This window comes from Chamaea fasciata, unplaced genomic scaffold (assembly GCF_029207755.1).
Source record: "Chamaea fasciata isolate MVZ Bird 193981 ecotype frontalis unplaced genomic scaffold, bChaFas1.0.hap1 SCAF_6, whole genome shotgun sequence".
NCBI lineage: Eukaryota > Metazoa > Chordata > Aves > Passeriformes > Sylviidae > Chamaea > Chamaea fasciata.
In genome coordinates this window covers 38,727,576-38,754,306 of record NW_027094091.1, presented here as the reverse complement: position 1 = coordinate 38,754,306, position 26,731 = coordinate 38,727,576, and the positions used below count along the sequence as shown (strand labels likewise).

The 26,731-nt window shown below is 37.9% G+C and overlaps 1 long non-coding RNA gene across 1 annotated transcript; it reads left to right on the top strand.

Moving 5' to 3' along the window:
- Positions 1–2,212: 2,212 nt before the first annotated feature.
- Positions 2,213–26,731, top strand: LOC136290630 (uncharacterized). Its single transcript, XR_010721262.1, has 3 exons — positions 2,213–2,418; positions 2,935–2,974; positions 25,341–26,731. It is a non-coding gene; the product is annotated as an uncharacterized lncRNA (long non-coding RNA).

The window sequence follows — 26,731 nt, the reverse complement described above, 5'->3', positions numbered from 1 at the left end:
GCTACAAACTCCCTTGGAACTTGGATTAAAAGTATGTGGAATATCTAATAATAAAATTAAGAACTCTGTAAATCCCTAAATACTTCTTAATTATTACTTGATGACCAGAACTCAAAGAGAATCTGGATATCCACACTATCATGTTTTCACCTCGAAATTCTCTGAAGGGAGAAATGTGTTGTGTCTCAAACCACTCCTCCTGCTGGGCAGCATCCTGTGCTAGAGAGACGGGACAAATACAACTGGATGAGATGATTATCCTCTGTATCACCCAAATTTAATGTTTTGCAAGTCATCAAATCCAGGTATTTAAGCACCTGTTTGGCCCTTATCCTAGGTCTCCCTAGAGAGGAGGAGAAACTAAATATGTGATGAACTGACTGTCTGCCTCCCACTGTGATTAAAAAGAGGTAACTGCCAGAGTCCATTTTCCACTCTGGTTTTAAAACCATTGAGTTCAGTGGAATCTCCCTGAATTATAAATGTCATCCTTGGGAGTAGAAAATGACCTTGTGTCCGTTTTCTTTCCACCACAAAGATCCTCTTTCCAGCTTTCCCGTGTGGAGCAAGGACAGATTGGCACGTGCTACTACTGCACATTTCCCTCCCAATTACCCATTTCCCCTCGTCTGTACATTTTTGGAAGAATGTGTCATGTTCTGAAACCTCACATACCTGAAACATTTGGAAACACTGAGTTCTGGACACATCTGGTTACTAGATCGAGATGGCTGCCCCTTCTGTGAATAAAACCCTTACAACTGCCATAGGAAATTCCATTAAATTTTTCCCCTCTATGTTAAAATTTTGCCTCCAATATTTTACTGCTTCATTTATTAATAAATAAATTTTATAGTAATAATGAAAAACACTGCAGAAGCTTAAATGAAAAATGGTTTTAGGACAAGAATGTAAAACGCTCTTCCAGGTGAGAACATATATCTCCTACAGCTAAATTCAGTGGTAGAGTTTGCCATCTACTGTGGTGAATGTTCAGTGACAGGTTATGGCCTTTGGGAAATGTATCCAACTGCAGATGGATAGAAATAATGTTTTTCTGTATACTTTTACTGCAAAAATTTGTGTGTGGCCATATGATCGGCAAACACTTTCTTGTAAAATTATAGTGTGAACAGCTTGAGAAACCTGTTGTTTTACTTCAGCCTGCTGATGTTTGACATCAAACTGGCACACAGAAGGGCTCTTAGTACAAGCCTCATCCTCTGTTCTTAGAAATCAGCAGAACAGTGTCTTTAGAAATGTCTTGACTCTCCTCTGCTTGCTTAGAATAACATTTTTCCCATGCCAGCAGAGTGTAAATGAGAGGCTGGCCGCAAACTTAAATGCTGAGTAGCCTTGCTAGAGCTAGCAAACAAATTGAGGCTCATCAATTGTATGCCGTTGAATTCTCTGTGTTATTAGGCTTCTATCAAGAGAAGTTTTTTCTCCTCTGAATTTTAAACACCATGCTATTTCCACTTTAGAAAACCCTAACCAACTCATTAAATGTTATTAGAAAATGATCAAGCATCCGCTTATATATAATCTCTTCTGTTTGTAATATTTTTTTTTCTTCAGTTAACAAAACTTTACTTCTCTTTTTGAAAAATAAGGGAAATACTACAACTTGTTGTATAAAGAATTACCTTATTTTTACATCCTGATCTCTAAAGAAAATCTCTATTTTATTAACTCATTATGTACTAAGCTGGTGATCAGGTAATAATTTGTAAGTGCTTTTATTTCTGGTAAATGGATGAGGAACTAGAGTGCAGTTACAGCAATGGCAGCTTTTACTAACTACAAGCCAAAAGGCTAAAGATATGTCTGAACTAACGTGGATGGTGCTGTGCCTGCCTATGACAAGCTGTGAATTTAGGGCTGAAATAAATTTAAGGATAGCAATAGAATGAGGAAAACAGTCCATAGGAGTGGAAGAGGTGTATTAAAATCGATCACTACTTCTGTTTCTATAGTTTATTACAGACTTTAATGCTAAAGACTTAGCTGAGTTGCTGTGCTACTGAAGAGAATGGAAATATTTACACAGTTGGTGATTGCACAGTGTCAATATCTTGCTAAATTAGTGTTCAACATATTTAGGAAAAAAAAGGAATTATTATCACCCTGGAAGTCTATTTACACTTGCTACCTTTTCTCATGGCCTAATGCCCAACAGCTGTACTAACAAGAGACATTATCAGCACTAATTGTTTCACCTCCCCCCCTGCTGGAAGGGACCAATCTGCTGACAGAGCCAGTGTAGTGTTTCATTTTAAAGGGCATTGGTTATCTTAAACAGCGGGGTTTTGCTAACTTGACTCTTTTGGACTGAAATTAATTAGGATGCTTGCCAACCTCCACCCCTTAGGCCAGCTGTTTATGGGCTCCATGAGTGTTCGCATCCCGAAGCACAGTGTAAGTAATATCTGTGGGTCAATAACAAACAAAAACTGAATTTGATAAAGGTTATATTTTGAATATTAATTATAGTAACAACAAATATAGGTCAGTAACACAGTGGCCAAAAAAAAAAAAAGCTAGAGTCTATTAAATGTGTTTTTTGTTACTACACCAGTGCAAGGTATCATGATAAGACCCGGAAAGTGAGTAAATATGTTAACAAGGAGAATAAGTAATTTAGGCCCCAAGGGCTACCGAAAAGGAAGGTAAAATCTGGTTTATTTATGAATAAATTATTATGCATTAAAATATCTTTATTTATGCATTAAATTAGGCCCTTGCTATATTGTTAAAATGGCAAGACGCTGAAAAAACCCAGCTGTAGCCAGCTCATATAACTTGGTATTTGTAACTGGTACTGGGGCTTAAAGGAGCTTCCTCAGTTCCATAATGTGGAAGCTGGATGTTGAAAGCAGAGGCCATTTCCTTTTCTGGAAATAGTAAGGATTTTTTCCTGCTCTCTCTTTCCAGTGAAGAGCCTGTTTCTCTCTCAGGTGCATTGGCAGATGGGGTGAGTGTGAAACCATTTTTTCTTTCTTTTGCACTCAGCATTCACTGCAGCACACGGTAGCCAAGGAAGGAATGGGTAAGAGGTGAGAGTGCTCAGGAGCCTCCTGAAGAGCTTGGTGGCTGGGACTTCTCATGTACTGTGCCACAGGAATGTGTTCCTTTGTAGCTTTCTCTGTCTTATAAGTTGTTAACCTTTGTATTCCGGACCTGGGTCAGTTTGTGTCTTGAAAGAGCTCTTCCAGAAAAGATAAATCTTACCATAAATACTGGGGAAATATTCTTCAGAGGTCTAGGTGTGGGTGCAAAAGTTCAGATTCTTAAACGGGAGTGTTCAAAGCGGTGGGGCACTGCTCAGCACTCAGTCGTTGTGACACTTCAGGAAGGCCAAGTTCCACTTTTACAAGGACCTAAATGTCTCCTGTTCTTAACCTCTCCTATACCATAAATAGAATGCCTCACTCATTTGGTCTTAAGTGGAACTTGATAACCAGAAATCAATTTCTTAAACTGATTATTAAACTGTTTTTCTTGAATAGTCTAAAAATTAACACGTTTGCTATGTACATACAACAATCTGATTGAAATTAATAGTCAAGAAGGAATGGAAAAATCCATTGCATTTAAATCTGGTATTTTTCTGTGTTTTAGAATTTGGAAGCCTGATCTCTGCGGCTCTTAATAAAATTCTGTAGTATACTTTGGTAGCTCATCTCTTCACAGGCCAAAAAATAGGTGGTATTCTTTTCCAGTGACCAAAAAACTTGATTATATTGTGGTGCAGCTTCTACACAGCATGCAACACAACATGTGCCTCCAGCAGCGTTCACAGCTGGGGAATTCAGCGGCCATTACCGAGCAATGCAGGGAAGGATAATGCTCAAAGGTGGGAAATGTAGCTTTTAACAGCTCACACAGAGTGGGAAACTCCAGTCTCGAAAACTTTCTGTCTTAGAGCAGGATTGGGAAACTGCCATGTGTCTGCCTGGAGCAGTGACTCGTGGCTTGGGGTGCGTTGTAGGAGGCCCCTGCAACTATAGTGCGGAACAGTCCTTAGCCTGCACAAAGTGGACTCTGCCTCCCTGCCATCCAAGGCCTTGGCAAGTGCAGTTTAGCCACTGTCCTTGTCTCGATAGCACTTTAATTAGTACTGAGAGTGGCATCAGAAAGACTGGGATTGTTCCCCTCTCCTCCACCCAGGATTGCTCCAGAGCGGAATAGTTGTTGTGCTGTCAGGGATGAGAGTCTTTGTCCCCTCCAAGGGAGAACAATTGAATCCAATTCACCCTTTGCTGCATGAGAAAGGTTGAAATTCCTAAAACTGTCAGTGGCTGCACCTGCCAAGGACGCTGTGATTCAGCAAGTGGCTGCTTCTGGAATAGTGCTTTTTAAAATAGTGCTGAATCTCTCATTAGCACCAGTCGCAGGTTTCTTGGGATTGAGTAGCCTGGAGGAAATCTGGTCTGCTTCAAGATGAAATGCAATGAGGAAAGCCAGCTAAGGAGAAAATTCAGGTTCTTTATGTGATGTAAACCCTGGGAAACAGTTACAATATATCCTGCATACACTAGATGGCAATGTAATACCTGCATAAAGAGGTTACCCCCAAATTCAATAAAAAGTGCTTTCAGGTAGGTATTACGAGATCTTTCAAAGTAATAGCTTTACCTTAACTCTTTTACATTGAGCAAATATTATAACAAGGATCAAAACACAGGACCAATTTAGATCAGTAAAAGAGCACTGAATTAGTGTCTTGCTTGCTCTCATTTGTTTAATACATTTCAGGAGAGCGCATTCATTTGTCACAGAGCTTAATAATTATTTCAGAATGTAAATTCTGTTGGTATGTCGTTTAACCTTTGTTAGGTTTTTCATCCCCTATCCCTGTTTGAACCTAGCTCAAATAGCTTTGAAACATCCTTCCCGTATATTCCCTTTAGAATACTTTAGACATTGCAGAGGTTCCCTTTTCACTTCTTTTTTTTTTTTTTTTTTTTTTTTTTTTTTTTTTTTTTTTTTTTTTTTTTTTTGTCTGATGAGCAAAAGCCTGTGTAATAGCTTGATAATGTCTCTGGGACATAAGGAAGCTCTGTTACATGTATATCTCAGGTTCACCTCTTTCTCAGACTTTGCTGTGCCTTTCTGGATTTAGCCCAGGTGTGGATAAACCTGTGATAGCATTTGGTTTAACATGTACTGTACTGTAGCTTTTCATGCATTTAGGTGATTAGGTGATTGCCTCATTCATATAGAATCAGTGCTGAATATTCAGTAAGGTTTTGTACTATAGGGAGAAGCTTTTTCTCAACTGTTTTGTGGGTTTGTTTGTTTGGGGTTTTTGTTTTGTTTTAAATTGTTACTATTTATTTGTTTCATATACTATTTAAATAAAATGTAAGGAAGATCTGTTCTCCTGATTCTAATTGATTCTTTTGTAGCACTGCTGTCATTAAGAATCAAACAGGGAAATTGTTGCAGCTTTTGAATGATAACAGAAAAAAGTTAATATTGCAATTCTAACACGTTGACCTTTTAATCTAAATTTAGATTCGGTTCATCCCCTTTGCAGCTAGCTTTGTTGTGCAATCATAATTAAATGCTTCTTAGAGAAATTCTTGATGTTATTTTCAGTCAATGAAATATTAGTGGGACACGCCAGGTGGTTTTCTTCAGTATTTGTGGTGTCTGTGCGTGAAGAGCTGCAGTAACAAAAGGCAACCATCAGTAATCCCATATGTCCCTCAAGAATCCACCATGTCAAAGATTAGTCTATATCCCAAATAGCTGCTCAACTTTGTTTTCCAGGTTTTCATTTTCTATCTGCCCGTTAATTCTTCTAGTATTTCCCCCCCTAGAACAGCCTCTCTCTCTCTGCTTATTATTTCTGTTATATCCACCCATTTACTTTTTTTACTTACCTTTTGCTTCCTCCTGTCTCATTGTATAGAACATACAGAGAACAGGAACTTAATAAATTGGCTTGTTTTTTTGGGTTTTTTTTTTGTTTGTTTTGTTTTGTTTTTTAATCCTGTGATGGCTTTGTTTGGTATTACTATTTCTTTATACCGATGCTTTGACCCTGTCACACGTTCAATTGATTGTTTTCTCAACAGAGCAGATGAATGTAAACATACACATTAAAATACAGAAATGTACAGCACTGCATTTCATGCATGACTAATCGTTGTCTTGTATTTATCCTGACTGTACCTGTCATACCATCAAACAATGGCTTGGGTTGGAAGGGGCCTTAAAGACCATCTAGTCCCACCCCTCCTGCCATGGACAGGGACACCTTCCACTGGACCAGGTTGCTTAAAGCCACATCCAACCTGGCCTTGAACACTTCCAGGGATGGGGCATGTTTTTTCTTGTGAATGTGATGGAAGCGCCTGTGCTGTGATTCCTTCCTTAGCCACTTTTCTAGCAAGGACCTGCTCTTGCAGTCGAGGTTGACGGGTCCTTGAGCAGGGACCTCTATTACAAACCAGGATCAGTTTGTGTTGTGCTGTAGCATTTCTTGCCTCAGGGTTTTCTTTTAAGGTGAAAAAGAAAGTGAAAGTGCAATCTGAATTAATTCATTAATTTATGGAAAATGCCTTCCCTAGCTTGGTAGTATGGCCTTAGATAAAAGTTGGTTGAAAATTCTCCATGAAATCCTTTTGGTGTTTTTGATTGCTGAAGGGGCCACAGAATAAATTCCTCCCTTCCTAATGCTGCACATACCATTGGGAATCTTTCATTGGAGACATTTTATCACTGTCACGTTGTCAGCAAGTTAAAAATACTAATTTTTAAAGCCTACTATGCATATATTAAAAATATCTCTGCTTTGACCATAGCTGGTTAAAGAATGTATTTTAGCATCTGTTATTTATGTTTTGGTTTGACTCTTTGACACAAAGTTGTTTGTCGTTTTGGTTTCTGAGAGATTCCTTTGGGGTAAAATATTAACAGGCTTGGGTAAAAGATGTCTTCACACCTGCATATGGAGCAGATGATTACTATATTAAAGGGATTAATTTTACACAATTAAGTTTTTTACACAATTGAATGGCAGTCTTGGCTTGAGTGTAGAAAAGCAAGGCAACCTATGCAAACTGATTGTTTCACTCTATAATTTTGGACCTATAATCTTAAGTCATCAGAATTTTTTTGTATCAGAAAAATTTCCCTGCTTTATAAGCTGCTGCACTGTTTCAGGTGTTGAAAAAGAGCAGAAGCCATCCCATATGTTATTCTATTTTAACATATAAAGAATGTGTATTAGGTAAGGAGGGAAAGGTCAGTATAATTGGTTTAGCCTCCAGACACAAATTGTCTGTATAACTAATTTTCACAGTTCTTACTAGCAAATTCTGCAAAGTGGTTTTCTTAAGGAAGAGGGGGGAAAAAAATTTCTTCACTGGTAAACTGATTTGATTTCAGAATTACTGACTTACGGAGATAAAAATGAAAACTTGTATGTGTCCCTCTTTGATCAAAAATTCTCAAGATAAATCAAAAGTAAGAAGCCTCTAATAAGTCATGGTTAAATGAAATGTTAAAATAACTCTTTTGCAGTGGAATGTCATTCTGTCTCTGTGGCACTTACAGAATCTCATCCCACTTAGTGCTTTACAATTTCCAGCTGAATTTTTGTTTTCATTTTGCTGCTATTTGCAGTTCTTTGTGTGAAACATAATGAATCTGGTGTGATTTGTGTTTCTCTTGTCTTTGTTGTTAAATTAGATAGTTAGACTCTGGTGAGGATTGCAGGAGCATGTATTTTTTTCTGTTTAGATTGGATTTACACTGGCCCATCAAGTGTTAGGGTTGGTTGGTGATGTGTTTTCCTTCCTTTACGTTCAAAGCCTTCCCTATAATAGTTTTTATTTAATTATAAGGTTCTATTTCCTAAAATGAAAATAGTTGTAGAGATAATTCCCATTGCAAAACTTCTTCATCTTTTGTTGAGTTACAATGCTCAGATTGGACAGCTTTCCTATCTGACTTTGTTTTCCACCTTAAAATGCATTAACTGTGGAGTTAAAAAACTAATCTTGACCAATTTAGCAAGAAATGCCCACAGTACTTACGGTGTTCTGCTGAGCTCTTAAGTTGAGAGGATGCAGCAGCTGTCTGAAATTCCTGGAGAGAAAAGCCATATGACTATTACCTTGAAAACAAGACATATCCAAAAAATCTAAGCAGTAATCATTTTCATGTTCACATTTCCAATTATTTGACCTGTGTGTTTTGGAAAAAATCCTGCAACCCTTTGTTGAGCAATTGTTTCTTTAAGCATTTGCCTTGATGTCTTGGCTTATTCAGGGAGCCTGCTTTGTGAATGAGCTCATCAAAAGCTCAGGTATCTGGAAGCCAGACTTCCATTAAATGTGCCTGAGGATAGCACGTGGGCTTGAAGAAGTATGGGGTTTCTTGAAGCTTTTTCCAAAACGATTCTTAAAAAGTCCCACCTTGTTGAGCTGATGGTGGTAATGGTCACGCTCTCAAAGTGAAAGAGGCATTCAGGATTATCTTGAAAATCTCATTGAACAATCTTTGATCTTTATACCATAAACACTGGAGAGAAAAGGATCAAACAAACAAACCAACCAAACAAAAAAACCCACCTCCCGCCCACCAATACAGAGAGAATACCTTTCTTTTTCTTCAGTATACAAATACATGGCTATTTTCTAAAGTAGAAAAATTCTTTAATGTTTCTGTATACATACCACATGGATATATAGAAACAAAAATTTATTGAAAGTACATCTTGTCTATGTTGCCTGCTGAATACCCTCTCCCTCATCCTTATCAATGGCTGTTTATGCTGCACAGAAGGGTAAACTGGCCTTGTTCTGCAGAGGCACAGTCAGCATGCTTGCTAATTCTGTCTGTGGAAGGAAATCAAAATGCAAACACAAAGAACCAGAGGTGGAAAAAATAAACAATAAAATATTAAATATTGCTCAAGTTATGATGTATTATGGATGTATTAGGTGAACAGAGCAATTTTTTTCTTGCTTGATTATTTTCTTTTTCCTGTCTAAGAAGCCATATTTTGTGTCTGCTGGTAGCTGAAACATCTGTAGGATTATGAAAAATTTGAGAAAAAAAAAAAGAGATAATTTGATAATTTGAGTATTTGTAAAGCTCTAGGTAATTAAACTACTTTCAATCTGGTGAAGAAAAGTAGCGAGTACTCAAACATTTCTCATTGCATTTCAGAACTGTCTTCTGGTATCTTGTACAGATTCATTGTAATAATTAGATGAGAAAGAAGCATTTGCCATTGCAGTCAATTACTGTTGAGAAATGAAACAAAAATCTGGGAAAGATGAAATAAAGGAGGGCACCTGGGAAGGCAGCTTGGGTTTAGGAAGAAATTTCTGGTGGGTGATAAGGGAATGATATTGCAACTCAAGGAGAAAGAAAGGAAAAAAAAGTGTGTGTTTAAGTTTCCAATGGATTATTATATGAGAAGGATAAAGGCTAGGAGGTATTTGAGAAGGGAACAGCAGAGGTAGTGAGTTTAGGGGTGGAGGAGGTCCTAGTTGAGGAGGGAAAATGGAGAGAAGCTTTTCAAGGCAGAGAGAGAGCTTGGAAACTTAGACCAACAACCACTTCAAGATTAGTGGCAGCAGTGTAAGCACAGCTCTGACAAGATGATGAAGGGAGGAAGGGGCAGCCTGTGCTCATTCTGTGTGCTGAGCTCTTCTGGCAAAACTGCCGTGCTGGTTTGTGAAACAAAGCATGGTACAGCATCGAGGGTTTGGGGATGGGGAAGTGTCAGCTCCTAGTACCCTGATCCCCTAAAGAACGCAGTCACAAATTTAGCTAAGAACTTCTGTGCAGGTCTGTGTGCGGCAGACAAACTCGGGAGGAAGCCAGGGTGGCATCGGCCTCAGGCAGCGAAGTGCAGAGCTGCCTAACTCAAGCAAACGCATCTTCACACAGATCTTGTTTGCACTTCAACTGGTTTCTGATGCTGCTCGAGGTTGTATCCTACTGAACTTGAATGGCGTAAGACAAAAAAAAAAAAAAAAAAGTGGAAAATCTCCAATTCAGAGTGCTGAGAGAGCGTTTACAGGAAGTGGTTAATGGGAGTGCAGGGTCTGGTGATTAAAAAGCTTGCTGCAGCCTCCTGTCTTTGATCTTACCATGGTGCTTGTCCCATCGATCATTCCAATTTATTGCCCTATCTATGCACATTTGCTCTTTGTGGGACTATTTACACAGTCCATCCTCATCAGATTATCAGGTGATTTACTCCCTGTCTACACAAAACCGATTCACAGTGGGTGATCCCATTGATGTGCAAGTGGGTTTTATACAATTCAGTTGACACTGAAGTAAATTGCACTGCCATAAACTCACAGGTTTATAGTGTGTGTGCACAAATGTGGATTAAGGGGTTGGCAGATATCAATTAGACTGATGTTGATTGCTGTACAGGACAAACTTTCAAAATAGAAAGAAACTTAGATAAGAAATATTTCAAGTATTATTTTGCAGCATAGTGACCCAGATTAAAACCTGCCCTGAAGCAGATCATTCCATGGTTGAAAAACATCTAAATCTTTTTGAATTGTTAAAAAAAGGGGGGAGGGAATAAAAAGCTAAGAAAGCTGTTTAACATTTGAAGTACTTTTTCCCCCAACCTATAATTAGGGGGGAAAAACACCTGAAAATATGCTCTTTTTCTATAAAGGAATTATTTGAATTGAAAAGAGGAATTGCTGATAGAAATAAGATGAGGAAATAAAACCCCTCACAGAATAACACATGTAGTCACCTCAGGGCATCTGCAGTGAATTTTGCCCCAATCTGGATTTTGGGAATGAATAGCAGCTCCAGAAGCCAGTGAGTGGTGATGGGAATGGCTGTGGAAGCAGTAGTATCACTCTTCTCTCTTTGGTGTGTTTATGCTGCTCAGGAGAAAATTTTCTTTTCTGTGTTTGAGGGAGGTGCTTCCATACTTTGTTTTTATATCTACCTGGAAATTGAAAAGAATCTCCCTACCTGATTTTCTATTTGTACGGATACTGCTGTTTAAACCTTGGGCTCTGGTTCAAGTGTTTTAAAGCTACTTTGGTTCTTTTAATCTTGAGTCTTATCTTCAAAAGAAGAAGAAATAACGATTAAAAATTAATTATAGTACACTGAAAGCAGCAAGGTTGAAGGGCAATTTCTTTGACAGATCCGTTCAGGTTACTTAATCAGGCACCCTAGCAACCTGGTGCTGATGTTGGATTGGACTAAGTTGATTGACTCTGTATTTGGGAATTAATGATAAAGATGTAAGAATCAGCTCCAATGGTACTATTTTGAAATATTCTATGTCATTACCTCCCTTAGGCAGTGTCCTAACTTCTTAAAAAAGCAGGGAATGATCTATAGGCATTTAACAGTTGCACTCTGAACTGTGTGTGTTTTTGAATGAATGTACAATATTTTGCTCTTTACTTAGTACTGTAGCTGCTCATTTTTTTCCCCCAGAAAAATATGGGAGGACAAAAACCCAGCATCTTATAAACTACCAGGAGTAGAAGCTTGGCTTTCACAGAGCAGTCTCCAGTAGGAGAAAATAAATTTCCTGATAATGACATTGCACTTTGTTTCTGTAGACAGCGAATTCAAAGAACACTTAGAGTAAATATCTAGCCATACAATACATCTCTTGCGGTAGACATTAATTTGATTCCTGAATGATGCATCACACTAATAAAGTCAAAGTCAGACAGAACTGAATAAAGGATGTCCTTCACCTGCTGCTTGGCCTGTCGCACATGTTGGAGATGAAGTAGTGGATTACATTCACACAGCTAGAGAAAGGTCTTAACAAATGAGAGAATATGCTAAAGAGACAGGGCAGTAGGTCTTGCTTCAATAAGAAACCAACTGTTCACAAAGTGCTCTTTTTTTTTTTTTGTCCCTTCCCCTCATGAATAATCTGTATTTGAAACTGTTGACCCGAGTGATCATTCCCAAATGATCGTCTTTGCTTCCCCTCTGCTTCGTCACTATTATTCTAAAGCTGAGGCTCTGTGCTTTCCTAAGACAGTTCCACTTGTTCTGCTTGTCTCAATAGGTGTTTTTAGAAGGCATGTGTTTAATTAAGCTCAAGAGGAGCTAAACTAAAAATTCCAGGAAGGGTTTTAACACAAAGAATGAAGAACTGCTAAAGTTTAAATGTTGAAACATTTTGGCAGAAATAGTAAAGTATGTTCATTACATTTGCTAAGAAGGGGAGACTGGAATTCCACACGCTGAACAATTGCAAAGGTTTAACACTTGGGTATAAGAACATTTTAGAAATAAATGTATAGGGTGGTGATTTTCCAAGTGGGACTGAAAGTTAAATTAAAATCAGATCAAGATGCATGAAAAGGTATTGCATACCATTTTAGACTGGTGTTCTGTGATACACTGACATTATTTTGGCAATATGAAAAGTAGCACTTTTTTAAGTGAGTTCACACTGCCCTAGTAATTTCAGCCACAGAGCTACAACAACATAACTGGTGAAGAAAGATGAATGTGATTGATTGGATAGAGTGCATGGATTAATAAGTGTCAGAGCAGAGAAAAAATGTGCAATGAAGAGAAACGGGGCATGGGAGGAGAAGGAAAACAGGTGTTGTGGCTTACTAGAAGGTTTGTGGAATTTGGCACAGAGTATTATCCCATATTTAGTGAAGCTGATGGCAAAGCTCCCATTAACTTTAATCATGCAGAATCCAGACATTTCCCAGGGTATCCAGAAAAAAAAAAAAAAAAAGATTGTAGAGGGGTAAAATAATAATGAAAATATGGGAACTTGGACAACAGCAACAATGAACAATACAAGATTGTCAGGAGCTGGCCAACAGGAAACAGTGATTTATTAATAATAATCTTATTCTATCTTATTGACCAACTGAATGCAACTACAAACAAAGGTAGAACTGCTTTAAAGAGTTCCTGTTGTGTCCTCTGCATCAACCTAAAAAAAAAGTCCAAATTTTATCTCTAGTGAATTACCATGGTTCAGAACAGTATGTCTGTTACTTGTTGGTTGACTGTGATGGTTGAGAAAAACTCTCAGTTATTCTGTGTAGATGCTTCTAGCAATGACGAATTTGAGACAGTAGTCGCTTTTTCCTCCTTAGGGAAGAATAGCTCATGAAACAGATGCACACTGATTTTTTTCTGTTCAGCCTATTTGGGTCCTTAAATTTAGTTAATTCTCTTTCCTCTAAAAGTGGTCTTTTAAAGTTGACTGCAGGACATCTAAACAGAATTGGTGGGGTTCATTACAAGATATCTATTTTGAATGCTACCATTTCAGTAGGAGAATAACTTCAGTTTTCATGCTCAAACCACGGTTCTGTCAGTCTGTTAATGGAATCTTTCTTAAGCTGTTAAATTTGCCTCATATTAGTGAATATGTCTTCAAGATACTTTTAGCCTCTGAGCTATGTCTGACATACCTGGCTGTAAATAAGCTATGTACATTATGCAGAAGGGAGGAAATATCAAAAACAGGTTCAAAAGAAGCCAACCTGATGTGTAATTAAATTATCACTCTAATTTTTTAGTAGAAAAATCTGGATCACAATAAAAATGGAAATAAAAAGTTTTCTGATTAAGAGGTTATGAAACAAGTTGCTTGATGTTATCTTGAGATATGGGACTACTTAAAGGAAGGCTTTATGAATAGTGAAGGAAGTGGTGTGGTCTTTAATATTATTATGTAGTATAGTCACATTCGTGGTATATACCATTTTCTTTATTGGATTGCATGTTTCTGGATTCAGTGATCTATGGTCAGAAAAGGTCTTGGATTAGTTTACTTCTAAAGTTCAGTTGTCCACAGTCACAGCACTATGAACTGTTTATAATTATATTTAAGAAGTGCTTGGACATAGGAAACAAGAAGTTTTTACTGAATGGATTTTTAATTCTGAACAGCAGCTCCCAGAGTTATTTTCATGGCTGTAGCTAATAATTTGGACTTAGAATAAGGAAGGGCTTTATAATAAAAATAATTTGTGCCATAGTAACTTTTTGTTCCAAGTCCATTACAGGTTGTTTGTATACAAGGGAGAATCCAGCACCATTACTGAGTACATCATTGAGAGGGACTAATGCAGCTGAGTTTTCTAACAATTATTTCAGGCAACATAACTTTCTGTCTCTGGCACCTGGCTTTGCTCTCCATCAGAGCAGTCAGATGCCAGGCCTACTCAATAAATTCTGTTTCAGAATACATGTGGGAAGAACTTTCCTATGCAGCTCAGTTACTGTCACAGCCAGACACTGCTGTCTGCGATGGCATCAGCAGCCCTGGCCTCCCTCTTCTTTGTCAGAGAGATGGCCACTGGGCTTTCTTGACTGGGTGTTCTTGGTTTGCATGTCATGTGTCAGGCAGAATATCTGATATCTCTGTTAGCAGCTCAGGGAGGGCTTGGTGGCTGCAGCAGCTGTGGTAAAGCAGCAGGTTCTGCTGGGGTCCACCACAACTGAAAGGTTCCTGTATAAACACGATAACAAGAATTTGAAGGTTGCAGTTATGGCAACCTTGGCTTTTCAGTAGCATTTCAGTAGAGATTATTTAATGTTAATTATGATTTAATTTTTTCTATCTCAGAGCTTTCAGTGTAGTAAAATGACTTGAGCCAGCTTGAGGAGCAAGAAAACTGCCGTATTAATCATTACAGAAGTGCATATATTTTGCATTAATATGTATTCAGGATCAATGATTATATATGCTTGTCTAATTATAGTAGTTGCTATTCAGTTATTTCTTTGCATCTGGAGAACTGATACCTTTTGGCTTAGGTGTTGAAAGTCAAAATTCTCCAGTCATCATCATCTTTAAAATGGCTTAATTGCATATACTTCTGTCTTGTTCTCTCCTGGCTTTTACATGCCCATCCACATAAATTCTTTATGTTAAAATGCCTAATATTAGGCATAGATTTTACAGGCTGTTTTCATATAGGGAGATAATGTATTTATGTAACCAAAGAGCAATGAAAAGCAAAGTTGTCCACAAGAAGCTGGTTGAAGTTGTGTTTGCAAAGAGGATGAAGAGCCCTGGGAATGGGAGGATCTGCTAGTAGCCAAGTAGAGCGCTGAGTTTATGAGAAAGTGGGCCCTGGGGTAGAGTAATATCTTGAAGGACAAACCTGTTAACAGAGATGATTATTTTTACATTAATGAAAGCCTTATTTGGTGTTATTCTGTTAATTTCTCAGAACTTTTCTCTTTTTCCAATTCAATATGAACAACATAGGTCTATAATTTAGATAGATACATCCATCTTTAAATCTCCTTAAATGCTACTTTCCTGTCTGTTATATTTGTTAAGAACTTGACCTCATTAATGCTGACAGAGACTTCAGCTAGCTGAGTGCATGCCGGTACTGACAAGAGACTGATCATGAACTTTTCTGGGATTTGTATGAGACCTAAATCATGGATCATAAAGGCGTGGATCTTATTGTCAATGTCTGAGACTGTGTGTCTGGATGCCTGATTACAAAGCTGACTGTCCTCAGCATATTCTATGATCTAGCACGGGAAAGCTCAGCATGATAAGACAGTTGCAAAACTCTGCAAAATCCAATCAAGTATGGAGTATGAGTTTAATTCCATGTTACATTTTAACTGTGTCTAACTGAAATCTGTAGGTCTGTAGCACTTATGAAAGTTCCTGTGGTGAAATATCATTAATCTGCAGCATCCAGAATAGGTATGTGAATATAGGTTTTAATTTAGTGCTGGGAGGAAAAGCCTTTTGAATGTAGTGGAGCAGTGACTTTCATGGGATTTTAAGTAACACTTTAAGGTATTTCTGAATAACTTGACAAAACTGACAAGAAAGCTTCAGAAAGTTCGTCTCATTTGAAACTTCTAAAATGTCACTTGGATATTGATGTCTACATATATGGAACCAAAGTAGTTTTCTCTCTCTCTCTCTTGTAAATGAAAAGGTTAAACATTGACATGCCACTCATTTAAAAATGGCCTAATTAAGGTGCTTCTGACATAACTCCTGTAAGTGATTTGGGACAATGTACTATCTTGCCTTGCTCAGGAACACATTTGAAGATGTGCTGATGGCAGGTGTAACAGTCTGCTATTTAGAAAGTGCTGCTCAAACTCTTTGTCTTGTCTCTACTTCTCCATTTCTAAGTAAATGTGCTGTTTCTTCTCTGCTTAACTCAAGCCTTATTTCACTGATCACAGTAGAAAAATGGCATCCAATATCCTGAAATGGCATTAAAGAGTGATACCTGTTGCTCTGAAGTGGTAGTAACTGTACCTTGTACTCAAGATTCATGCCAGGGCAAACTTGCTTATCAACCTTGATACCAGGGAACTATTTAAATCTTTAGTATGAACATCTATAATCCAAAAACATTTTTGCCTTATGTTATCTACAATGCCTCATTTCATCCAGTTATAAGGATAAACATGTAACATCTACATTTAGGGAATTATTTAATGAGATTGCAGATAGTTCTATATGGAATTAGCAGTGTTAATATACTAATGTTAAATATGCGTCCCCGTGTGTTGTGATTGTGCTCAACTCTGAGCTATTTCTCTTTTGCTGTACAACTAATCTACTACAAAATGATAGGTTTACAAACATGCCTCTTGTTAGAATTATGATTCCTAAAGTCCTCAGTTTAGATGTAGGATCTTTTATTCTGGGAGAAGCCAGTATAGCAGAAAACACAGTCTTCAAGGGAGTGAAATACGCAAGTCACAAAAAAGCAGAAGGAACAAAGTAGTATTATTCTAATCTCAGTATTAAGTGCACAAAGAACCAATCTACTAAAACTGAATGACTTGCCTCAATGTAATCCAAATTTTTTTGCAATAAAGCCAAGAAGATGATTTTGATTTCCCTGATGCTTTACCCCACCCTTCCTTCACAATATTCATTATTTTAAAGCAATCCCTAAATCCTGTTCATATCAAGTGAGAACAGAAGAAATCTTTGCATCTTGACAGGGACATGCTATTAGTTTGCAAAGAATGCCCAAAGGTTTGACAGTATAAATCCTGCATTACCTGATAGCATATTGATGTGTTCCTTGTCCCCAGGGTCTTTGATACAGGGATTAAGGTGGTTGTTTTTTTTTAAATTCTTCTTTTACCTACATGTAAAATGCTATCTATATGTTAAAATGTTCAATCTGCTTACTCATTATTGGCAAGAGAAACAAATTGTGAAACAGATTCTGGCACATATCCATCCCTAAATCTGCTGCACATAGCTGTTCTAATGTTTCTTTTTTTCTCCAGTCACTCTTTGTCCTCTACAGAGCAGATCAGTGCACAGGGAAATCTCATCTCAGCCCCAGTACAACTTGGCTCCTGTGGTTTTTCAGTACTTTATTCTGGCCATCTGTGTCTTACTGCTTCAGCAAGTTTCCTCTTAGTATTGTCATTAAGCATTTTCTGCACGCAGACCTTGCACTTGGAAATGAGCAATGTTGTGTTAATCTAATTCTAGTGAATCAGCTAGACTGTGTAAATTTGCAGGGACATGTTGTTTGGACCAGAATACATATTTCCTCCAACCCCCCCCCCCCCCCAATATTTCATATTTTCCTTTCTTTTTTTCTTCTTGCTACTAGTCTTCTAGTTGCTTTCTATTCAGTTATGCCCTATTGCCCATTACTAGTTACTTTACTCTGAAAAGAAGCCCTGCCTTCCTCAGGAATATAGTGCTTCTTTACAATTGAAAGTTATTCATCAGGCCTTCTTGATGCAAAGACATGATGCGAAGATATTTGGGCAAGAGGAAGGGTTCACAAAGCAGTTCAATTTTTGGTGTTGATCTTGGTTTCCTGTCACTTGCTGAATATTATATACATAATATCCAGTGGTGTAAGAATATAAATGTGCTTTTGAAGAAGGTATGGGAGTTTCTTTTCCAGAGACTTTTCTACTGCCATTCTGCAAAGGTGTGCTGTTTTCCTCAACAGAGATCTTTAAAACAAAACACAAAAGCAACACAAACCGAAAGAAAAGCCAGCCACATATTTTCTATTAAAAAAAAAAAAAGAGCAAGGTTTCATCTTTCTAATTAATAGTGAGTAACAATCACATCTGTTAGTGATGGGATGCCTGTTTCATTAGCTATTCTTCACAGCAAACAGATGCTTCCTACTGTAAAACATTAAACATCTAAATAGATGATGAAAAATGAGCAGATATGGCAGTCAGAAAATACAAAAACTTTTTGAGCAGCAGTGAAAATGGGGAAAGATGGAAGTGGGTAGTTCAGTGAAGAAAACTGACAGCTTCTGCATAAAGTATCAACTAGATCAGGCTGACAAGTGCAACTGAGAACAGAGGGCTTTTGGGCACAGTAACTTTACTTTTGCAGTGCTTAGTGGGTCCTAGAACCTGCTCTAAGTGCAAAATACACCCACTTCTGGAAAGCCGGTGTTCCGTTTTCATATTATACAACACATTTTCCTCCATTTATTGTCTTTGAGTTCAACAGAGGGGGCCTTAACAATTTAGGAACCATAAATCCATCTCTTTTTGAGCTTGTGAAGCCTGGTCCAAGGAAAAACAGCTTTGAATGAATGTGTTCAGATTTTTTTCCCCCTTAGCTCTGGAGCACACTGTATTTTGCAGGATGACTGCAGAAATGCAGAACAAGTGGCCCACTGCCACTTGCTGCAAGGACAAGTGGAGTCATCCCAGAGATGATGATGATGGTTGCTGTCATAGAGTCCTGCTGTCACATGGATATTCCCAGCAGCTGGCTGGGCTGGCAGCTGTAGTTTTGTGTTATTTTTCCACTAGTACAGTTCCAGATGCTCGTTTCGTGGTTACTTAAGGAAAAAGGTTTTGTTGTTATCTGTTGTCTTTTCTTGTCTTACTGACAGCTTTCCACTGCTCAGTTGTATGAGGAGGTTTGTCAGCTGCTCACTTTTTACTTGTACACGCTTTTTGTAGACGCGAGTTAATTCAAGTTAAACGTTTGCTGGGATTTTTTGTCTGACAGTGGTGCATAGATACTGCTTATTTATTATTACCCTTTTGTAGCTGGTAGTGACAAAGACCCTTGTAGTAGGCAGCAAATAATTCTTAGCCTTATTTTGTATCTTCAACATGTAATAGGCTACACAACCCTACTGAGTAGAAATAACATGCTTAACAAAAAAAAGGGAAAGAAATGGCATCATGAGAAGGCTGTTCATAATGACCTGCATGAGATTTGCACAGCAGTGTTTTAATCTGAACAAGACCATCCCTATTAAAATAAAAACTTCTCTTGGATGAGTGGAAGAATCCTCCCTGATCCCACTACGTGTTGTATGAGGACTTTTGTATATGAAACTTCTTTATAAAATTGTACCTTGAGCATTCTTTGAATCTCCCAGAATAGGAATTGAATTTAATTATTTTTTTATTATTTTTCATGTTGTATGAATTTACATTCATCCTCAGAGTAAAAAAAAGGAAGTGTCAGAAAAGTAAATTTGTGGTAATGGGTGCTCCATAGCAGCTGAAAGTCCTTGGGTGAAGGACTCCAACTGCTGGTTTGTGCTGTGGTCTGGCACCTGTGAGCCTTGGATAATGAGAGGTTGATGAATGTGGGATAGTTTGACATCTTTTTTTTTTTTTTTTTCCATAACAGCACAGCAGTTCTGAAAATATACAAATGCATTCTAAATGCTTGGCTCAGGTTGTCAGATTTATTATTCTTTAAGGTTATTGCAGATGGTAAATTCTTTTAATCTTACTTTTTAATGTTCTGTACTTTTGTTTGTAAATTCCTTTACTTTAGGAACATCTGTGTTTTGTTTTCCCTAGTATTATTAAAGTTGCATCAGATCTGCTCTCAGAATATCATTATGTGCAGCAGTGCCACCAGATTAAAGAGATTATTATGATTATAAATGACCCATACATTCAGTTCTGTGCCAGTCTGTGAGCTGGCGGAGTGGATCTGATTTGAAGCACGGCTGTTTTCTACAATATGCAGATGATTAAGGCCTATAATTAACTAATGATTTATACACCAATTTGACAAAACCTTTTTGCTCTCATTGTCTGCTCCTGACAGAAACCTTTCTGTAGCTACAGAGAAATTTCTGCTCCTGTCTCCTCTAAACCTCAGCTATGAAACATCCTTTAATTTATAAAGGAACTTAGCATTCCTCTTTGTAGTGGTGGAGATGGCTGTGCAAACTTCACAGCTTAGCATGGAACATGAGGGGGAAACACTTTAGAAGCCACTAGGTCAAAGAAGAGCTTTTTGCAGCTATCCTCCAAGCGCAGCCAGCAGCAGTGGCAGCCAGCCATCTTCTGCAAAGGGTAAAGCTATAAACATGGCTTTTGAGGGCAGAACAACCCATCATTTCTGAAGTAACAGTACATGTAACATCTCCTTTAAGTGACAACCTGAAACAATAATAGGGTTTAGGAACAATGCCTTGTTAAGGGTAAGTGATGCTGGAACAAGGGGACCGTAGCCGCCCTTGACTTTCTGACAGCGTGGGAGCCAGTGAGGAAGTGCAGATGGAGCCAGTCTGCATCAGCCTCTTCACACTCACTTCTTTTTCATTCCAAACAGCAGGAAAATATCGAACAGTGCCAAAGTCCAAATGAGCCATGCTGCATAAAATAGGAAAAATCATAGAACACCGAAGACCACCTTAGATGAGGGTTCAAAAGAAAAATGTGTATACACATCTTGCATGTATTGCTTATCTTCTTCCTTTAAATCCCCACTATGAATTTCCCAGGAAAACATGTGACAAACAACAAAGAGAGAGTTCTCTGATTTATGTTCTATTCTAGAATGGAAGAAGAGAACGTTGGAAAATATTCAGCTTGTTGTTTAAAAAATGGAGGCGCATCTCAGGGAATTTAGAGCCCTACCAGTCTCATATTTTAATCAGTGGCAAACTTCCAAACGGCTTCAGAGAAAGATCCAGCATTGAGAAAACAGACTATAAAAGTATTTTTTAGCTTATTCTGTCCACCTCCCCTTTTAAATGACTGAAAACATAGACCACATTTAATGCAAATGGTTCTCACTGGTAGTGTGAAATGCTTCCAGTGGTGGTGTAACCACTTTGACAATACCAGAAGTTACAGTACCCCCCCCCCCCCCAAATTATAATAACTATGAGGAACAAGTTTCAACCATTAGAAGTGAAAAAGAAAGCTTGTATCTTCAGTTAGAGGAGAGGCCTGGAAGAAAAACAGATTATGGCAAAACAGTATAAAGGGCAAGAAAACTGAGGTTAAAACCAAACACCATCTGTGAGAATGGAAAATACTTGAAGATCAATTTTCTTGGAGCAAATAATTTTTTTTTAATCAAAGGAGATGTTTTCAGTAGCTTTGAATTCAGGCTTTAAACTGGATTGAAATTATTATGCCAGAATTCCTATAGCAATAAAGGTCTAAAACTAGTTTTTGCAAGTTGGTGTCCTACTACATGTGAGGAAGTAAGGGGGAAGTCAACAAAGCAGGAGAAGGTTGTATTTATCCTGCATGTTGAATTGCATTTTATATTTTAGTCTTCAGACTGTTTTGTCACACCTTTGTACTCCCTCAGCATTGACGGCAAAGATATTCATCATTCTTAACAGTTGGACAAAAATTGAATTCCATCTGTTTCTTCCCCAGTAAGTAACAGGAATGAAGGTCTTAACAAAGAACTCCCCCTTGCTAAACACCACATCAGTGCTATTTGTGGTTTTATGTCTGAAATTCTAGTGTAATGTATTTGGGCAAAGAAAAGCTGCTTTCCTATGGAGAAGTCCATATGATCAGACAGCAGTGACAGCTGATCATCCAATCTGGTTAAAAAAACCACAGCCATTTCTGCTGTGTAACAGCTTTTGGATTTTTCACTGGTGCATCAAGGCAATTTTAGTAGGATAATAGTTTTATATGGAAAGTTGTATGAATGAGAATTCCAGATCTCTCTGATGTGCAGTTTGTGACACAGTCATCCAGAAGTTTCTATAGGTTTATTAAAATGTTTCTCATTCTTTCATAGATTAGACTCTTTCAGGTTTTTCTATCCAACTTTTTAAAAAGTTATTTTATTTTGCATTGCGCTTAGTGCTGATCTGCAAGACAAGTAAAAAATAAAGTTTTGTGCAAGGACCTAAATGTTAGCATTTGGATGTTGAAGCCCATCTATCATTACAAACCTAGGTGTATCATTTGTGTGATACACAAAATAAACCCAGAGAAACTGTAGTCATAGGCATTTAATACCCACAGCTCTAGTGACCCCTTGGGCTGGGGAAGAAGTAGATCTGGTGTGTATCAGAGTAAAGACAAAGGAAATGGGTAGTGAATATTGTACTAAAATATTTTTGTATGTTTGATATAACTGAGAATGTGAGCTGAATCTTAAATGGCATTGAATTTCAGCCACCTTACGTCTGCTTACTCTCCCAAGTTATTGAAGCTTATTCCCTAATTTATGAAGAAATTGGCACAAATTCCCTGACAGTTTGCTCTGAGTGGTTCTAGGAATGGATGTACAGTCCACAGGTATCTGAAAGCAAGCATTGGCTGCCCCTTTTGACACAGAACCCGCCAGTGCAGTTCTTGTATCCCAGTCATTCCCCAATCATTGCTAGAGATTCACGGCTATCTCTAGGAGCAAATAACTCTGCTGCGAGAGGAGATGTTTGTCTTTATCACAGATAAAACAGAAACGTGAGCTGAATATAGTTGTTCTTGACTAAAGGAACTAAAAGGTGGAGTCCAAGAGCTCTGCACTATGCTGGTTTATTCTTTTCCTGAGAAAATAATGGGTTGGAAACAATCACGTATTAATCGTTTGCATTATATTTCCTTTCCATGTCCCTCTTATATGTACTTTCTGCCTAGTTTATGACTTCACATGCAATTACAATCTCAAAGTGCAGGTCACCATGTTCAAAAACGTTACACCCGTTTCTGGCAACATCCTCATAAATAGCCTGGAGCATATACTTCCTGCATCGTCCCCTTCTCTTAGGAACAGAGGCTGTTACTGTTGATAATAAATCAGCTCCTTGGCGATTCATGGGAATTAAAAGCCAATACAATCTGAAACATTTCTATCTCCCCTTGCCTTACCACTTGATACCGTGTCCGTACTCAGGACTTCCTAGAATGGTGTGATCACCACCTTCTGATGCTCTTTGGCATGAGCGAAGTCTTCAATGCTCTTGGGTAAAATGAATTTACTTTTTGGCACAGAATTTTATTTTCTACATCAGTAGTTTTCACTGATTCCATGAAAACTACTTGCAAGACCTTGTCTATTTTTCACTTGCATTTAGGGGCTATTTGCCATCCAGAATTGGGATTATTTTTGCATTCAAATGTTTTTTTTTTCTCTGTGACTGTGTATTAAAAAAAAAAAAGTTTAACAAACTGGCTTCTAAAAGTCAGAGTGGTGATCAAAAACTAGACTCTTCTCAAGACTTAGATCCTCTGCTACAGTCTGCTACTTGGATAAATTGCTCTGGAGATCAAGAATAGTGAAGGAAAATGCTATATTTAGAATGTTTGAAGCTCATGGAACACAAAGAGCTCATTGGCCGAACTAGGAAATGCTTTTTCAGACAGATTTCATCTATGTCAGTTCTGCAGTGTGTTTTGTGGATCATTCAGAGCTGGAACTGGGTATTACAACAAAAATTTCTTTTAATTTTTGTCACAATCTCTCACGTTCAGGGCAAGCAACCCTTTAAAGTCACCTTTGTTACAACAAGAATTTAATAATGCAAACCAACCCAAATTTCAGCCTAAAGCATACGGCAGGTCTGTTTTTCACCTATAAAGCTGTATTGTTTAAAACTATGCCCTACTTGCAAAAAGGAAAAAAGAAAAACAAAAAGACCCAAATGAGCAACTATGAGTTTGATCTTGAAAAGATACAAAAGAAAAAAACCCCTAACAGAAGTATTATCAGAAAATTATTTTAATACTGTGCTTGAAAACATCCTTTAAGTGCCTCCCCCTTTAGAGCCAACCTAGATATCAAGTTTGAGAATCTCTATCATTAATTATGGTTTTCAAGTAGAACTGGTACAATATCCCTGCATTTCTCAGTTGATTTAATTGAATGATCAGTCTCACCTTCTGAAATCCAAGGATCGTTTCACAGCATGTTGCCAGGATAGTTTCTGTTTAAGACTCTGTCTCTCTGTGTATATATGTATGTATTTTAAAGCAAACTAGACTGAAAAGTAAAACTTCAGTGAAGGCAGTGTTTGAAGGGTCTGTGACTAGCCGTTCTGGAATTGCTTGTAGTCCATGTTTTTTGTAGCTGTTTTGTCTGAATTTTTCTCCCATTCTCAAAAGCACATCCGTGTAGTTGTCTGCCTACTCTGGATTTGTAAAAGCATATATTGCAAGCTCCAGAAGAAATAGGTGGAGTCTGAAGTTGTGTAGCTTTTAAAACCAAAAACGTTCTGTCATCAGTAAATTTGTGGTATCTAAGATAATATCTGTGCCTAAGATGCAAAGTCACTCTTTGCCATATCTTTCCGTATCTCTTGGATTTGATTTTGTTTAAAGATGTCTGCAGAATGGGAAAAAAAAAAAATCAAAACCAAAACAGCCCAGGAAACTCAGCACTGAAGCAATTAAGTTTGTTGATGACTACTATCACATTCTCAGTGTTTTGCTGATTAATTAAAAGATCTCAGTGTGTTTAATGACACAATAAATTAAGGGGATCTAGGAATGACTTTCTGAGCAGGATATGCTAATGTCAGGGTTATTTTCTACCTTTCTCTAATAGTGATCCTATGTGCTGCATTGTTTTTAGGATGTAGTCTGTTGATAAAAAGCTCAGTAAGTAAGGATGGCCTTTAAAGAAGCCAGGATGATTCTTTTCCCCTCACATAACAGACTCTGCCTCCCTTTCTAAATCCCAAATCAAAGCAGGCATTCTTTCCCCTTGATATTAAAGGGTGCTACTTCACAAGGAGAGAAATCAACATCTGACTCGATACCATAATTTTTGGTTTCTTACCAATTGTAGGAAATGTTACATATGTCTTTGTAGGGTATTTTTCCACTGTCTTCTTTGTCCTAATGGGTTTTTTGTTCTCTTCTGACGAGAAAGCTGATTTGCCCACACTGGTGCTTCTGGGGCAGGGAATAATAAAGCCTGGAGTGCCCTTTCTTCACTTAATTTAAAAGTAAGAAACAAAAATAATCAGCAGGCTTTCTGCAGTGCATTAGTGTCACTACTTGCTTGTTTATTTAATGTCTGTTTAAATACCTTTTCTGATAACCTGCAGTGGGAGGGATCTGAAGCCCTACCTCAACATCTGTCGAGGTACCTAGTGGGACAATGCAACCTTTTTCCTCCCTCTGTACAGCGAGGAAGAAGAGTGGAAGTGTCTGGCTGTTGGGAAGGAGCATGGGCTGTCAGACTGGCAGGAGGCACTGGCACAGCCCACAGCTGCACTGTAAGTCATGGCAGAAGGAATCTGGTGTGTGGCTGCTGGGATGAAATAGACTCTGTGGAGCAGCCCTGCAGCTTCCTAGTAACTAAGGAGAATAAGACAGGAAGATTACTTGGCAATTGCCATTCAGTCTGATCCTGAAAGAATCTAATTATGCAGGTTAGTTCAAGCTCTCCACAAGGTGCATGAGCATTCAGCACCTCAACCTGTCAGGACCAGAAATGGGAAGGAAAGGGAAATGATCACTCCTTATGACTGCCAAATCCCTTTATTTGTACAAATGTGGCACTTAATAAATAGCAAGGTATGTCCTTGTAACTATTAATAAACTATAAAAATTCATTTCAATGTTTTCTAATCTACATGTGATGATTAGTTGTTGGTTTGTGGTTTTTGTTTTTCCTTTTAAAAATGTAATAGATTCATTTGGTAAAATCTTGATGGAAGTAGAGAACTGTTTCTGCTTATGTCCTTTGGGAAATTGGCCCATCAACTCTCAGCTCCTCTAAAAGGATGGAAGAGAGTTCCCAAGGATTAGACTTGAGCAGATTGTGGCAGTCCATCCCATCCTACTTAATGCAGTTCAGATGTAGGAGTTTCCACCTACTCTAAAAGATGATTAGGTTCTAGTGATTTTCCATCACTAGCATAATTTTTAATGCTGTGCAAGGTCTGTCTGCAGTCAAATGGTTCTGGTGAAGGCACTGACACAGATCGTATATATCAATGTATGTGTGCACTAGATATTTGTTTCTATCTCTATCTTGACCTCCCTCCTTCAGAACTGAATTCCCAGCCACACCCAAGTTCACACTGATCCTTGAAAAACCTAAGCAATTATATTTAAAGGAATACAGAAAAGCTGTTCTATTTTTATCTGACTCTTTGTCACAGACCATGGGGGGTAATAGGCTTTGAGGAACTGTGGTGTGAGTCATTCCAGTAAGAAGATTTGTAATCACAGGCTGTGTATCTTGTTAGTTAATTTGGAGTACAGGAAAAAAGTTTCATCAAAAGTTTGTTGCAGCAAAGTGATTTGTCTACCTTAGGCACCCAGCTCAGGAGAACCTGAAACTGGAGAGAGTATACAGTGCATCTGTCAGCACTCAAAGCATTTGTTTGCCTCACTGTGCTTATTATGTAAATTCACCACAGTTTTTGTTGCCTTAAATTGATTGTAAAATGTTGCCATCATAGAATTTTGAGATTTCTTTACAGTGTTTCCAATATGCTAGTTCATATGACTTTAATGTAATTTAATCTCCAACTTCTTTGGATCTAATGATGTGCCTGTCTTATATTTT